Source organism: Chelonoidis abingdonii, chromosome 7 (genome assembly GCF_003597395.2).
Source record: "Chelonoidis abingdonii isolate Lonesome George chromosome 7, CheloAbing_2.0, whole genome shotgun sequence".
Lineage (NCBI taxonomy): Eukaryota > Metazoa > Chordata > Testudines > Testudinidae > Chelonoidis > Chelonoidis abingdonii.
Genome location: NC_133775.1, coordinates 23,880,845 through 23,898,113, shown reverse-complemented (window position 1 = coordinate 23,898,113; position 17,269 = coordinate 23,880,845). Strand labels below are relative to the sequence as shown.

General features: G+C 40.3%; 1 protein-coding gene across 2 annotated transcripts in view; it reads right to left on the bottom strand.

Moving 5' to 3' along the window:
* Positions 1-17,269, bottom strand: part of TNNI3K (TNNI3 interacting kinase) — a 171,155-nt gene that overhangs the window by 125,034 nt on the left and 28,852 nt on the right. The window lies entirely within an intron of this gene.

Here is a 17,269-nt window from a genome sequence, read left to right as displayed (position 1 = left end):
TCCCAATTAGTGCCAGACATGATGAATCATTTGTGATGTGGGCTCCTCTCAACTAGTAACTGGACTGAGACCACCAATTCATTTCACATGGGCAACAAAGAGGCTAGTCATTTGAATCCATCACTCACAAGTACTGACAAAACTAAGACTTGTTACCAGGCAACATTAGTGTTCAGGGATTATTTTTTTAGATTACTTATATTGAAAAAAATATTTTGTCAATGTACTTCACTGAGTGAATTTTCTGTGTAAAGCCCTTTCCATACCACACTTAATGCATTTTCTCTTATGTTTAATTATTTCACACTAACTTTGGCTGTAAGCCTCCCTAGGACTAGTGTTTTAGGGACTACTCCTGCCATGTACAGAACCTCCTCAAATCCCATTAACTTCAATAGGATCTGAAGGCATTTATCACCTTCTAAAAATGTCCCAAACACTGGAAGGCCCAAATGCTCTTGAGCAGAAAAGAACCTGAATTTGCAGATCTGAGAACAGGATGCATGGGAGGGTATGTTCCCCTAGCACATGGAAGCCCCTCTGCAGGAGCTCTGCTGATGTGGAGGGAGGGAAGATGCTGGCCTTGCTTTACCTCCAGGGCTATGGAAACGAGTCCAAGGGAACACAGATGGCAGCCAGTGGTGGATGGTGGTGTTAGCATCACAGTTCCTCAGGCCGTATTGTCCAGGGGATCAAGGATTTAGTAGGTAGCAGTGCAGAAGCAACTTGCCTCCTTATGGAAGATGCTTTCCCCTCTGGAATATCCTCTGACAGCCTCATGTATCTTGGAGGATTCATTCATTTAGGGGTCTAAAGTCCTTAGCCTGACCTCCAACAGGGGTAACTCAATATAGCTCCATTGACTTCAGTGGAGCTTCTTGTGACTCATCTCACTCACCCATAAATGATAAGAGGGGGGAGACAGAGAAACAGTATTGTTAGATTCACAGATAGTAATTCTTGTAAGAGAGAAGAATGGAAGCTTAGAAAAAACACAAAAGCTTTTAATTACTCTCATAAATTGTAAATTCTGGGGTGAAGTATATATGGGTAGGCTTGTGCTTCCGAGAGCACTTTGGATGAGAAGATAGTTTCAGAAACTCATATAAACAGCAGAGAGAGAGAGAGAGAGAGAGGAAGCAGGCACTGTGAATAAAGGTTTGACTCTTACATCACAGGAAGTTTTCATACAGATCTGAGAGACAAACTCCCACTGATTTCATTTGGGGTTGTGGGTGTTCAGTATCTGTGGAAATTAGACCACAGGCATTTAAAGATACCCAAATTATAAGCCAGTTTGGAAAAACTGAGCCTTAACTGCTAAGTGTCTCAGTTTCATCATCTATCATCAGCGGGAATTGTAAAGCGCCTTGAAATCTCTGGATTAAAAGCACTACACAAGTGTTAGCTAAATCATCATTACTGACAAAAAAAAATCACACAAGAATAGCATTCCTATGAGATTTTGCCTGTCTTTGAACCAAATCAGAAGTTAGGTCCTTTCTGGTTTTAGGTTTGAACGAGAAGGAAAATCATAAGAGAGATTTGCATCCTTACAACCCAATATTCAAAGGGAGTTAGAGCTGAGATTCCAGTTTTGATGCTATGATACACATAGTATTTTCCTGCAATATTGTTGGAGATTTTACCGTATTAAAGTTATTGATCATTGTGGGCTAGGGATTGTGCGTAATTCTAGGAGGAAGAGTGACCGCAGCTTCTCCAAGAATTAAGGGGGGGGGGTATGAGAGTGCATAGGCAAATTCAATTGCATTGTAACACCTCCAGAGAAGTACCATCTGGAGATGCCTGCAAATACTAGTTCAAACTAGATTCTCCAGAGACCAATATACAAAAAACTTTTGGATTAATAACCTGAGTTTAGACTGACTCATGTCCTTCTTTCTAAGCAAGAAAATGGACAGGACCTACTGGACAGGACCAGTTCTTCCTGAGATGGGATGGAAGGACTTTGTCCTACTGAGGTCACCCATCATTGCCCTGTATTGCAACAGATCCTTCTCTAATTTAAAAATGTCTGCAGTTTCTCACAATTGTTCTTAACTAATTGAAAATACTTAGTGCAATCAGCAATCTTCAGCAGCTTATTACCCGCTTTCTCCTCCAAAGCTTTAGTTTATTAAATAAGACTGACCTTCGTGGTGCCCCACTATTAACTTGCTTTCCACTCTAAAGAGTAATCATTCAGTACGACTCTATTTCTATTTCTTCTTGCTTAACCAGTTTTTAATTCACAACATGACTTTTCCCTTTACCCTCTTGTTATTTACCGTAATAGTCTTTTATAAAAGACTTTATCCAAAGCTTTTTGAAAATTCAAGTAAATTATGTCCACTTCAAACAGAGACTGTTAATTAAGGTAACTTTGAAGGTTAGAGAGAGTCAACAAATGGAACATAAGATGCACTACATCAAGATTTTGTCTTCTAGAGAAGGGCAGGAGATAAGGATTCTTCTAACAAAATTAAATCAATGGATATTGACTTTCTAGTAGGTAAAATTAAAATGAGAAAGACAACTTCAACAATTAAGCCATATGCATCCGCATTAGCCTATGTATATCCCTGTGTTAACACATCTAAAGTATCTGCAATGCTTTTCAGAGCTTCTTTATTAATTAAGCCATTAAAACCTAAATAAGAGGAGCATCAAGCACAACCTAATTCTTTCCAAATGAGCAGATATAGATATAATCAGTCATGTCCTGTAAAGATTCTTTGTACAAAACAGGCAAGTCTCTTAACTCTTTGCTGGTCTGTAAGAATTGTGCAATTAACCTTAAACAGAATGAAGCAGTAAATGCTTAAAGAAGCTTCCAAATGGTTGTGAAACACTAGTTGACAGATGTAAGATACAATTAAAGGAGTTGTCTAACTAAGGAAGAAGTCTATTGAAATGTTTCAACATATTCTTTTTTGTTAGACTTGGGGACAGAAGACAGAACTGAGACGCGGTATCTGTATGTTCTCCTAGCCTTATTGGAACAGATAAGATAAATACAATTGGGTCACAGATAAAATCAGTAATGAAAAATACATAAGAACGACCGTACTGGGTCAGACCAAACTCTCCATCTCCTAGTCTGCGACAGGCCTCCTTTAATCAAATCCATCTGGGGGACTGGACAATTTCTGCTAAAATGGCTGCTGTATCAAGTCTCATTAATTCAGGTCTCTCTCCTCCCACTCCTCAGGGTTCAGACGGGCTTGGCTACACGAGAGTTGCAGCACTGGTGGTGGGTTCAGAGTGCTGCAACTTACTCACCGTCCACACTTGCAAGGCACATACAGCGCTGCATCTCCCTGGCTGCAGCACTGGCTGTACTCCTGCTCTGCCTGGGGTATAACGATTGCAGCGCTGGTGATGCAGCACTGCTCCACCAGTGTGGCCACCAAAAGCACTGTAATTGGCCTCCAGAGGTATTCGGAGGTATCCCAGAATGCCTGTTCAGCCATTCCCAACAACACAGCAAATGCTGCAAATGTGACCACATTGCAGTGCTGGTAGATGTCAGTGTGGCCATGCTACAGTGCTTTCCCTACACAGCTGTATGCAGATAGCTGTAACTCCCAGCGCTGTACAGCTGCAAGTGTAGCCATACCCAAAGGCAAATTCTGGAGAAGACCTAGGCCTGATTCACCGTTGCCCTGCAATTTGTGTAGTCATATAGAACTATGCAAAGTGGGCATAGCCTTACTATCCTGGTTTGGTAGCATTTTACATTGACTTTGCATCAGCATGAATGACTACAAAAAAGCTTCAGACAAGTTGCAGGGCTGTGAAGATTAGGGGCTTGGCTACACTCGAAACTTCAAAGCGTTGCCGTGGCATCACTGCCTTGGCAGTGCTTTGAAGTGTGAGTGTGGTCGCAGCGCCAGCGCTGGGAGAGAGCTCTCCCAGCGCTGCACGTACTCCACCTCCTCATGGGGATTAGCTTGCAGCGCTGGGAGCCGCACTTCCAGCGCTGTGGCACTGTTTACACTGGCGCTTTACAGCGCTGTATCTTTCAGCGCTCAGAGGTGTGTTTTTTTCACACCCCTGAATGAGAAATTTGCAGTGCTGTAAAGTGCCAGTGTAGCCAGTGTCCCTGAATTCATGAGATTAGATTTTTCTAGCCAGCCAGACTGTAACAGAGATATACAATAAAACTTCAGACTAGACCTCTCCATTCATGACATATGAAAGGGAGAGGGTATACTGGATGTCAGGTGGAGGAAACTGGAGATGCCTGAGACTGAAAGTCAGGAGACAAACAGAATTAGGAGGAAGGGAAAATATGTAACTGTAAAAGTTGGAAGGATTAGTGTGGAATGGTGAGAAAGATGAAGGAAAATAAGGACTTTGAAATATTCAGATAAGTTTTAAATAAATATGTAAACTTCCCAAGGTTTCTCAAGTTGTTTGAGGTTCACCCATAACTAGTAATAAAACTCATTCAAGGGAAAACTAGAGATGAAAAATATTCCATTGTAAAATAGGATTTACATGTGAAAATCTACATTTTATTCTTTGAAAGCTATCTTTATAATACAAACTCCATGTTTATCAACAAGTCCTTGTTGCAAGAAAACAAATGCATTCACTCATTAGAGTGTCAACTGTATATTTGGCAAAATGAAATAACACTCTTCTATCCCAACTGGAATCTCAGCTAAGTTCACAAACCTCTCTGCATTGTAATCTGCAAATGCCAATTTTAATTTATAAAACGAAATAGGCCACAATATTAGTTTTTCAGTGTGGAAATATTGTATAACACATCAATGCATATTAAAAATGTATTATTAATTCAACAGTGACCTCTCTGGGCTTGAAACATTTAATGTTTTTAAAACACCAGGTTTAGAAATGGTTTTTTTAAACTCATCTGGATATCTAACTTGGTTTCCAGCATCTCTTATTCTTCTCAAATTCTGTACACTTCCCACTGAAGACTCCAGTCCTGGGACTGTGCTCTGAAAATGTCCACTAAATGATAAAACAAATCAGCAAACTAGTTTTGCTAAAGTAAACAAATATGACACAAAATACAGAGAAGATGAAATATTTATGTACCAAGCTGGCTCAGCTGAGTTGGAACATCTCATTTACAGCAGTGTCCTTCAATCTCCCAGTTTTATAGAGGTGATTACCATCGTGGTTTCAGGAGGCATGGAGATTGAGCCAAGGTCACAAACTGGCCCTGCAGCAGAACTGAGAATCAAAGCTAGATTCTCCAGTTACTCTTTGTCTGGCTCTGAAATATAATGAGTATCTTTTCTCAAGAAATGGAAAAGTCAAATAATATATATAATAGGCTGGTGTGTATGTTTCTTTTATTTATTTAACTGAATAAATAACGTTTTTTTCTTATTTTATTGAAATGGAGGAAATGCCAAAAATATATTTTCAGTCTCTGACTTACATTTCACTGCACTTTTTACAGTTTTTTTATAGTTCCAATTTCCATGAATATTAATGAAATTCTGTGCAAAGTAAGCTATTTAACCTAGCAGAAGAGATTCTCAGTAGACTGACAATTTCAAAGTTCTATAAAAAAGGGAAAGAAAAAAGCAAAACTATAAATCTTCAGGTTCCAAATGAACAACATAATCTGTAGGGGATGTTTCTGGCAAAGAGCTGATCATTACTAACAGAGAAAACAACGGGTCTTTTCTAAATTGCTCTCAAAAAATGATTCCTCATCAAATTAGGGGCTTTATTCTTGCAAGGAGCTGAGTATCCTCAGTTTTTATTGACTTCAGTTGAAGTTGAGGGCACTCTGCACATTGCGGGATGTGCTCTGTCACTCATAGGATCAGGCCCAAAAGTTTTAAAAAAGCAACTTGAAAAAGTAAAATAAAGCAAGGTATTTTGTATTTTCTGCTCATCGTTCTTCATTTTAATGATCAGATCTGAAGCACATTTACTTTATGTTCTTGTGCATCTCATATGTATTATTTACATTAGAGCATTTTTCTGTTGAGCAACAGAAAATATAGAATTATGCAAAATCACCACCCCCGCAGGCTTACAATTAACACTTCGATCCTTTAATAAACTCTGTCATGAGGAGTGTATTGCAGGATTGGTGCCTTATTCGTATAATTTTCTAAGGGAAAAAACATTGACAGAAGTAGACATGGGAAACAATAGAAATGGGGAGAGGAATGGAGGTTTGGAGGGCCAGAATTTCAAAATATGAACTCTAACCTGAAAAATTCTTTTCCGCTAGCACGTACTGCAGTTTACCTGCTTAAAAAATCTAAGTTAGATCTCATCCTGATACAGATATTTTGAAAAATCATGTATAATTGGATCAATGATTTTTTGTTTCATTTAATCAACTAATGATAATTAAGTAACAAAGAACTCAAAGTTGTATGTGAAAGATCTATTCTGGAAGGCTAAGAACCTGCAAATTGTAAATTAATCTGTCTCCTTATCCAGAAATAAAAAATTATTAGTGTAGCTGATTCATTTCTCTCCACAAATAATTCTGCGTTAGTAAAGGGGAAATAATGAAAGAAGTTGCATTTGCAAGAAGAATGATTTTGAACTCAATACACAGTATTTTTCTGCAAGCAATATAAAGAAACCAATCAACATTATGTGCTTAAATTTATAGCCCAGCTTCAATATTTGTTCATAAATATTTTATGTAACAACATCCACACGTTAAGTATTAAATTATTTGATTTGTGCAAATGTGGGATTTGTGAATGCAATATTTTTCTACCCATATTCATAGGCCAGACTGAAAATATGGCTTTTCATGTTGTAAAATATTAAGGGAGAAACCCTGGCCACTTTAAAGTAATTGGACATTTTCCCATTGACTTTAATGGGGTCAGGATGTCACCCTATATGTGTCTCATTAACATTAGGGCCCCTTTACACTACTCTGGAAGTTTGCATAAATTACATTTATACTGGTTTTAAGCTATCTTTTACAATACCAGAGTGGTAGAAAGGGGTCTTAGTATAAATGACAATCAGGTTTCCATTATTTATATTTAATATATAACTATTTCTTCACTAATGAGTGTTTCTAACTTTTATGTTGCCTTTCTGTAACTTCTGATCTGCTCTCACTATATCTTTTAAAATACATTGACAAGTTGTTCTCTCTGCATGTCCTGTCTTGTCATTTTGTACAAGCAAAAAAACCCTTAAGAATTACAAGGTCGAGTTGGCTCAAACCAGCTCTTGTTTCTGTTCGACAAATGGAGATTCCTCATATAGGTTCCATCATACTTATTATTTTCCTTGAGTTTGAACTGGCTGCACAGCACTTGTTCACATGATGTTGATAACGAATGACTGCACTTGCTCCAAAATTAGGGCTACTTGGACTGGAATTTCCAAACATTAGTGCATTCAGTCCACATGCCAGAGAGATAATCAGCATGTTGAAATACATTGAACTGAAGCAAAACCTTTGAAAGTGTGCAGGGAAACAATGACTTTTCTAGATTTATTTAGAAATTATCTGGAATGGCGAAGTACTTTTTATTAATAGCTGGAGACTATGAATCTTCCTCACTTCTGCCTAGAAGCATTTATAGAAATGGTCAAAAGCCACAAAATTCATGGCTGGATCTGATTTTCCCAGGTTTCCAGATCTGAGATGAGGAAGAGACGATTCAGCCAATTATGACAGAGGCCAGCCACAAGTTTGGATCCAAACATGAGGGTACGTCTACACTACAGATTATTCTGATTTTACATAAACTGGTTTTTTAAAACAGATTGTATAAAGCTGAGTGCACGCGGTCACACAAAGCACAATAATTCGGTGGGGTGCGTCCATGTATCAAGGCTAGCGTCGATTTCTGGAGCGTTGCACTGTGGGTAGCTATCCCGTAGCTATCCCATAGTTCCCGCAGTCTCCACCGCTCATTGGAATTCTGGGTTGAGATCCCAATGCATGATGGTGCAAAAACAGTGTCGCCGGTGATTCTGGGTGAATGTCATCACTCATTCCTTCCTCCGTGAAAGCAACGGCAGACAATCATTTTGCGCCCTTTTTCCCTGGATTGCCCTAGCAGACGCCATAGCATGGCAACCATGGAACCTGTTTTGCCTTTTGTCACTGTCACCGTATGTGTACTGGATGCTGCTGACAGAGGCGGTACTGCAGTGCTACACAGCAGCATTCATTTGCCTTTGCAAGGTAGCAGAGACGGTTACCAGTTGTTCTGTACCGTCTGCTTGGTGCCGATTTAAATTAGCGACTGATGATGACGGTTATCAGGTCGTCCTTACATCACTCGCTAGCTGTCTATGGGTCTCCTGGCTGGCCTCCCTGAGTTCGGCGGTGGGCGCCAAGCAAAAATGGGATATGACTCCCGCGGTCATCCCTGCCTTTATTGTTTTATCTAAAAATAGAGTCAGTCCTGCCTGAATATGGTGGCAGTGTTATTAAGTAGGCCAGTATGTATCAGTAGAACCATGAGAGCATAGCCGGCTACATTGTTCAGGAACCCGCAGAGAATGAGTGAGCTGCATGCCATCTAGGGCTGGTGCCCCTGCAACAACCCCACCCGCTGCTTCCCTCTCCCAACCTCCTGGTACCGCTGCAGTGTCCCCCCATTTTCTGGTGTGATGAAGTAATAAAGAATGCATGAATAAGCAACACTGAGTTAGTGAATAAAATGAGTGGGAAGGCAGCCTCCCGCTGTCTAATGATAGTTCCAGGCAGGACATGTCAAATGGTTGCGGAGGAGAGGAGCAGCATCCTTACTGCTATATAGAATCTAGGCTGTACAGAATCTTTCTTATGACACGAAAGGTGGGGGCTGATGGAACTCAGGCCGCCCAGTTCTATGATGTGAAGGTATGGTTACCAGCTGTTCGTGTACCATCTCTTGGACATGACCGGAGTCATTCTCGTTTTTTACCCATCCACCAACCGGCCGTACCTCCCTGAGGCCCAAGCCAGGAGCACTCCTATCGTATGATGACAAGGACGCGCTATCAGGCTCTGGATTTGCTACCATCTGTCACCGCGGAGGAAGGAAGAGAGGATGCTGCTGGTTCATATGCCGCGCAGCACCGCAGATCTTACCAGCAGCATGCAGGTTAGACATAGTTGACATGCTTTTCTTTCATTGGAGGGGGAGGAAGGGGTGAAGAGGGGAGGTAGGTATTGACAAGATACTACCCTGGAACCACCACCGGACCAATGTGTGCCATACAGGCATGGAGCTCAGCAAGAATGGCAAAATACTTTTCTGGAGGACTGCGGGGTCTGGGATAGCTGGAGTCCTTAGTCCCCTTTCCCTCCCTCACGAGCGTCCATTTTGATTATTTGGCTTATCTGTTACCTTGTCACCAGCACCCATACTGTGGCATCTGTTCCTAGCTCTGAAGATTTTTTTCAATGCTTTGGCATTTTGTCTTCTGTAATGGAGCTCAGGATCAGACAGATTTGTCCTCCCATACCAGCGATCAGTCCAGCATCTCCCGTTTACGGTTCCTGCTGGAGCTCTTTTGGATTTTGGGACTGTCATCGCCCCCTGTGCTGATCAGAGCTCCACGCTGAGCAACAAGGAACTGCAATTCAAAAGTTCGCGGGGCTTTTCCTGTCTACCTGGCCAGTGCATCCGAGTTCAGATTTCTTTCCAGAGCAGTCACAATGGTGCACTGTGAGATACCACCCGGAGGCCAATATTGTCTATTTGCGGCCACATTAACCCTAATCTGACATGGCAATACTGATTTCAGCACTATTTCTCTCGTCGGGGAGGAGTACAGAAACCGGTTTAAAGAGCCCTTTATATTGATATTAAGGGCCTTGTTGTGTGAACGGGTGCAGGGTTAAATCGGTTTAACGCTGCTAAATTCAGTTAAAACACATAGTGTAGACCAGACCTGAGTGTTCATATCTTGGCTTGTTTTTCAGGCTCTTCTCTAGCTATTTGGTACATGACTAGAAGCCAGCGCACAAGATTTCAAGGCCTCCTTTACTTTACTTAACATTTCTTTTGACATGTCTGTCAGTATGTCTTTTCCCATCTCCTATGTCTTTCAGAAAGTATAGTTAGGCCTATTTTATATCAAATTGAGTAGTACACTGTCACATCACAAAATCTTTTGCAACTGTCACACCACTTTTTATATAGCTACAAAATTTTTATTAAAGGTGGATCAGAGATGAATTTGCCACTTCTTTCTTACTTATTGCACCCAAAAAATTGACAGGTGTTGATATTTACTTTGTAACAAAATAGGCAAAACATCCCCTGAGCAATATAAGTTTCACTGGCATGAACAGTAGTGTGCACAATGCTATGTTAGCAGATGAGCTTCTCCCACCAATATAGCTACTGCTTCTCATTGGAGGTGGTTTAATTATGTTGATCGTAGAGGTCCTTCCCGTTGGCATAGAGCAGCTACATGAGAGATCTTACAGTGGCACAGCTGCATCAGTACAGCTGTGCCTCTGTAAGCTTGCTAGGGTAGACACAGACTAGGAAACTTGAGTTTGGAAGAAATGTTCATTCTTTATGCTGGTGGTGTCAGAGTTCATATAAGTTTTAGAGGTGGTATGTATTTGTTTTCTAGGGAAACACTACACAGCTTCTTAGAACTTCTAAACAGATGACCAGATAATCAAAATAACCTTCTGAATTTTCAGTGAATGTAATCTATCCACTTAGCCCACCAAGATAATAGCACCTTCATTAGTGCGCAAACGTGGGGTCATGTCCATCATGAGCAATTTTATTCAAAATTTCACTGTGGATATCTCCCTTAATGATGCCTCTTCTTGAGAAAATAAGAGTTCTGGGATAAGACATCTGCACAGATGTGTGGAAGATTTCTAGAGATTTCACAATGCTTATTAAACAGAAGGTTTTTTTCAACTTTGCCATAATTGCATAGTATTTGTTTTCTGTTTATTACTGGTCAGTGAATTTAGTGCAGATTAAAATATTGGAAAGAACCAGGCACAGTGCAGGTAAATGCTGTGCAAGATTCCACAGACAGTTCTATCTATGGATCTCAGTCCTTGCTCCCAGTCAATATGAGCACTGCCAAACTGTGACTAGTTTCCCAATATTGTCAAATAATGACTAGGGCATGACCATCAAAAACAGTTTAAATTGTTACCAAGGCCAGGATTTGAACTGACGTTTCCAGAGGAAAAGACCAGTGCACAAACCCACTGAAACACCTATTAAAATAAACTTTAATCAAGATTCACTCTTGGGAAGAACAAATAACTACTGGCAACAGTTTTGGGGCAACTTGCTGGAGCCAGTAAAAATGTGCATTTTCTGCCAGGAGGGCAGAACAATTTTATGTGACTACATTGTTTAGCAAATGTGCATGTGCACGTATGTATGTTTACAGGCTTTCAACAACATCCATTACTGCGGAGGTAGGGACTCTCCACTCACATTACTATCCTCATTTTAGATCACCAGAAGTGGCACTTTCTTCTGTTGTGGAATTGATATTTCATATACATGGTCCAACAATATTCCCCATTTGGGGCCTGATTCTCATTTACCCTAAAACTCCCTTCTTTGGTAGTGTAAAGTGGCCTTAAAGTAGATGTAAATGTAAATGTAATTTACCCTTCAAGTATAAGGGATCTCTCATATCAACAGAATCTTCCAAAAATGGACAAAAGATTTTAAGTGCAACACTGTACACACACACAGACACACACCCCTGCATCTCTTCAACATAGCAAAAATTAGGTCTAGGTACTATAATTCTATATGGTAAACAACCATTTTGAGTACAAAAGATAGCTATAAATAATAGATAATAATCCTTTTTTATCTCAGCTATGTACTGTATATACCTTTATTTAAAAACGTCTTGATTTCATAATGGTTTGCAAACATATCCTTGCTGCAGCTGTTAGAGAACTTACAATAGCGTAAGGCTCTGACTCAGTGAATGATTTTATGCCAGACTACTCCTTCAGTGAACACATTTCTCATGTTGCAGAGAGGGCTGTGATGAAGAGGATGAAGTAACTATAAAAATGAACCAGAGTCTGATGCACAAGGTAGGCCATTAGTGTGAGAAACTCAAATGTAAGAGTTTTATCTACGGGCTACCCAGTAATAATCCCACCATGATGGTGAACAATGCTGCTGTGACTCACTAAAAGTCACTTTTTCTCATTGCAGTACACCTGAAACATAAACAACAAAGCAGGGTACCCTAAGATATTAGCTCATTTGTTGATTTAATTAAAATTAATAAGTTTTCCCACTGTAAGCTTTCGTTCTTATCACTGGGTTGAATCAAATCACTCTCACTTCCCCCCAGCATCAACCACAAAGAGCGACTGCAGCACAAATACAATGGGTGAAATCCTACTAGGGTGACCAGACAGCAAGTGTGAAAAATCGGGATGGGAGCAATAGGAGCCTATATAAGAAAAAGACCTAAAAATCAGGACTGTCTCTATAAAATTGGGATATCTGGTCACCCTAAATCCTACCCACCTGAAATCAATGGCAAAATGCCCATTGATGTTCAAGGTCAATGCTGGAGTCGCACATTGTCAAACTTAATTGACTAGGCCTGACAAGCCTACCCTACCAATAGGGGTGTGTGAAGCAGTCCTCCCCCTCCTGTGTCCATTCCTGACAGGTATCATTTTCTCTTTGTTCTTCTAACTAGGGAAAACTTTATTAATGTTAATCTAACGAATCAAAAAGAAAATAACCTTTGAAAGGACAGAAGAAAAAAGAAACAGAAGAGTGAACCATTGACACCACTACCTGTGATCTGAATTCATGGTATCTTCAGTGACTTAAAAGTAACTGAAGAATGGATGGGGTCACACCCCAATGGATGGAGTCACTGTCAGAATCCTCTCCAGGGAGGCGGGAGGGGCCAGTGGCTCAAGGACATTGCTCTCCAGCATATTCCACTGCTCAGTGCAAGGAGGCACCAATCACAGAAGTGGAAATATGCAGAGGCCACTCAACAAAACACTATGTACATGCCAGATTGATTATGTGTGATTTTCTATAAATATTGAAATCCAGTAATTATCATCAAAAGCATTTGTTACTTTTGAGTTTCACTGCAGAGGAAAATCATTTTTGGTAATTTCTGAAGCATTGGATCTCTTGTTCCAAAGTCACATACAGCGGTGGCTCTCAACCTTTCCAGACTACTGTATCCCTTTCAGGAGACTGATGCGTCTTGCATATCCCAAGTTTCACCTCACTTAAAAACTACTTCCTTACAAAATCAGACATAAAAATACAGTCACAGCACACTGTTACTGAAAAATTACTTACTTTCTCATTTTTAACATGTAATTATAAAATAAATCAATTGGAATACAAATATTGTACTTACATTTCAGTGTATAGTAAATAGAGCAGTATAAACAAATCATTGTATGAAATTTTAGTTTGTACTGACTTTGCTAGCGCTTTTCACGTAGCCTGTTGTAAAATTAGCCAAATATCTAGATGAGTTGATTTTCCCCCTGGAAAATCTCTGTGTACTCTTAGTTGAGAATGACTGACAAATAGTGTTAAGTATGTCACCTATGCACCAATATAGCATAGTTTTCAACTGAAAACACCTTTTTTATTTTTAATATATAAAAATATCTGTAGCTACAGCTGATTATTATGCCTTCTGCATTTGAAAAACATATTTTTTTAAATAGTATATTTTCAGACATAGGTGAAGTTCCACACTGGAAAGAGGGTGTCCCTAAGAATTATTCATATCTGTCCCCAGTAAATCCTATTTTGAGTGCCTAAGCGGAAATAAAATGGTGCATAGTCCCTCTGCACTGGGATGAACAACACCCACACATGCATACAAGTATATTGTACTGTGACATGCACCTATTTTAATGTTTTAAAAATGCATAAAGATCAAACCTTAATTGTTCCACAATCTCAATTAAAAGAGTCTTTGCTTCAGTCCTTAGCTCAGTACACTGTCAGGGGATAGATCAATCAACTTGCAGCAATCTTGGATTGGTATTTAGGTCCAGGGCCTGAACAGCTTAATACTCATCCAATTTTGTACAGATACTACATAGCTGGCATCTTCCCTACCATCATCAATAAAAATGATGTACAGTACAGTGTAAAGTTATTCACTAAACAATTCCCAAAGATCACCTTTACTATTGACTATGAAATAGATCCAGGACACCTCCTCTTGGATGTCAAAGCCTTAAAGACCAGTGACAAGGTACGCACTAGTTCAGGTACGACAAGGACAATGATTCAGGTTAATGTGAAGTTTGCCCACTCTATGTAAATAAAAATAATTTGGTTATGGGACTGTCTAGCAAAATATGACCCTGATCCTGCATCAAGATACAGTGTAGTCAATCTAGCTACACACAGAGAGAGGGAACCACACTAGCACATCTGAGTGCAACATTGGGGCCTATTTATGGTAGAAAAAGGGATTCTATAAAAGGTCTTCCTGGCAATGTACCAGCTGTGAATAACAACTATAGGAAATAATGAGCTATTAAAATGACTCCAGTAAATAACCTAAACTAATGAGCGTCCAGCATAATGAGCAAGACAACATAATCAATAAGATAATATGATCAGACAGCCTTACTTTATATACATGGACTTTTTGAAAAAAAGATAGACAGTGTTTTATTAAAAATATATACTACAGATTGTACCTTAGATCAGGAATCGGCAACCTTTGCACACAGCTCGCCAGGGTAAGCCCCCTAGTGGGCCGGGCCAGTTTGTTTACCTGCCACGTCCGCAGGTTCATCAGATCGCGGCTCCCACTAGCCACGGTTCTCTGCTCCAGGCCAATGGGGGCTGTGGGAAGCAGTGCAGGCCAAGGGATGTGCTGGCTGCTGCTTCCTGCCGCCCCCATTCGCCTGGAGCAGAGAACCGCGGCTCGTGGGAGCTGCAATCAGCCGAACTTGCAGATGCGGCAGCCCGGCCTGCCAGGGGGCTTACCCTGGCGAGTTGCATGTCAAAGGTTGCCGATCCCTGCCTTAAATACTTGGGGCTCCATTAAAAAATACATACAATTTCCTTAATGCCATGCTCCCAGCAAGGCAAAATATCACTCCGTACATAGGATCATTACCAAGTAACACACAGTCCACACACAAAACACAAAGCACGTTTCAGAGAAGATGAAAGGATCATAAAATAAATAAGACTGTTGATAACTTATCTATTATAATTCTTGCACAGAATGATTGGATATATATTTTTTACACTGTAAACAGCAACAACTTTTCTGAGACAGGAAATGCTAGGAAGCATTTCTAGTGAGTAAACAAGACAACCCAGGAATATACTTGACTAATGAAGAGAATGACATGATGTCTCATGAGTTTAAGAATGTAATGCTAAAAAACAAACACCAAAACCACCAGCAAAACCTAGTCCCTGAAAAGCTAACCTTCAAAATAAAGTATTTAATGTCAGTCTGCTCTATTAGCATGCTTCTCCATCCACAGGCTTAAACAGTTGCCTACAGATGCTGCAAATTGATTTGTCCCTTGATAACTGTTGGAGTTGCTGACCGAAACATTGAAGAATAACAGCTTTTTAATTGAGTTTTGTGTGTGACTAACTGTACACTGCTTTATCCTTTTTCTCACTTTGTCACATCTGCACAGATTTCAGAGGTAACGCCAGGCTTTTGTGTGACTTATCTTTATGGCTTCTATTTCGAGCGCCCAATCAATCAATGCAAAAGCAACATTTGGAGTTATTCTCATTTTGGTGTCTTTTGTATTCACCGTTTCTAAATATTTAGAGGATACAAACATGAGGCAAGAATCAGCCAAAGTCTGCACTGGCTTCTCCTGGCCCAGACCCTGGGGAGGATCCCCAATGGCAGAAAGTCTGGCCAGATGGAGGGATGAAACAGCACACTGCACCCTCATCCTCCCCTGCCCACACCAAGATTTGAGGAGTGGGAGATGAGGCAGCCAGCACATCTTAAAATGTGAATAATGCTGGTGACGGAGGGAAGTGGCTGGGATGTGGTGATTCACCTCCTCCACAAGGCATCCTTTGCCAGTAGGGCTCCTATGGAGTATGGTCAGATCATGAATCTGTACAGAGCTTAACAGAGGACAGAATTTCCACTCCCAATGGAAATGTTGAGGAAGTGCAGATTACTCAGGCTGGCTTTGCAAAGTGCCTTTGAACAGCCCTGGGACAAGATTGCTGTAGTTATTATTTAAGCATTAAGCTCCCCTTGATTTCAAAGGGAGATAGGAGTCTAACTTTGGTTTGATAATAATGACATATTTAAGCTGACTATTCCTTCAGTGTAAACAGGAATATTTCAAAGGTTTACAAGTGGAGTGAGGCCAAGATGGCAGCCACATGAAAGCGTAAGCACAGTTTTGTTGCTTCTGCAATTTCAAAGCCTGTGGGACTAGCAGTTCTGTTATACTCTCCAAGTGGCAGCACTGTCAATTTTGGTGATAAGCAACAAAGAGTCCGGTGGTCCTTGTAGACTAACAGACACATGCATATGACGAAGTGGGTATTCATCCACGAAAGTTTATGCTCTAATACATCTGTTAGTCTATAAGGTGCCATAGGACTTTTTGTTGCTTTTTACAGATCCAGACTAACACGGCTACCCTTCTCAATTTTGGTGATGTTTGCAATACAGGATGAATGACAGAGTTTAAATCTTACCTCTGAACCTCCTTGTTTTCTGTGGTTTCAGTTAGGTCGTGAATGTTGCTTTACAATAAGTACTTTCACAGAACTATTTCCCCCTCCATTAAAGGAGTGTTAGCTATTTAGTCTTCTGTTTTTTTCTGAATTTAATAGTTTAAAAAGGACTGGATTGAAGTAAAAAATTTCTCATTATCTGTAGAACACCTACATTTCTCTCCGCCCCTACCACCATCGCCCCAGTGTGCTTCAGCATGAACCTAGATGAATCCTGTGCTCATTCAGTCTTCATCCTCTTTGCTGAGCATGCTAATAAAGGTGCCAATAAGTACAAACCAGGGTGTTAATTCTGGTGATGTTGACACTTTTCTACTAGGAACTGAACTGAAGTCTGAGTTGTTTCTAATAAAATTCTTTTAAAAATATCAGGTTTAGAAAGAAAGTCCATTATGTTAGTTACTCGCTGGACTGTATCAAGAGGACTATGCCAGACTGGGGAAGACGCTCAAGGAAATCGAGGCTCAGGTGATCTTCAGTGGGATTCTGCCGGTTCCTAGAGAAGGGTGACGAAGGAGTGACAAGATTATGACGATTAACAGATGGCTCAGGCAGTGGTGCTATAAGGA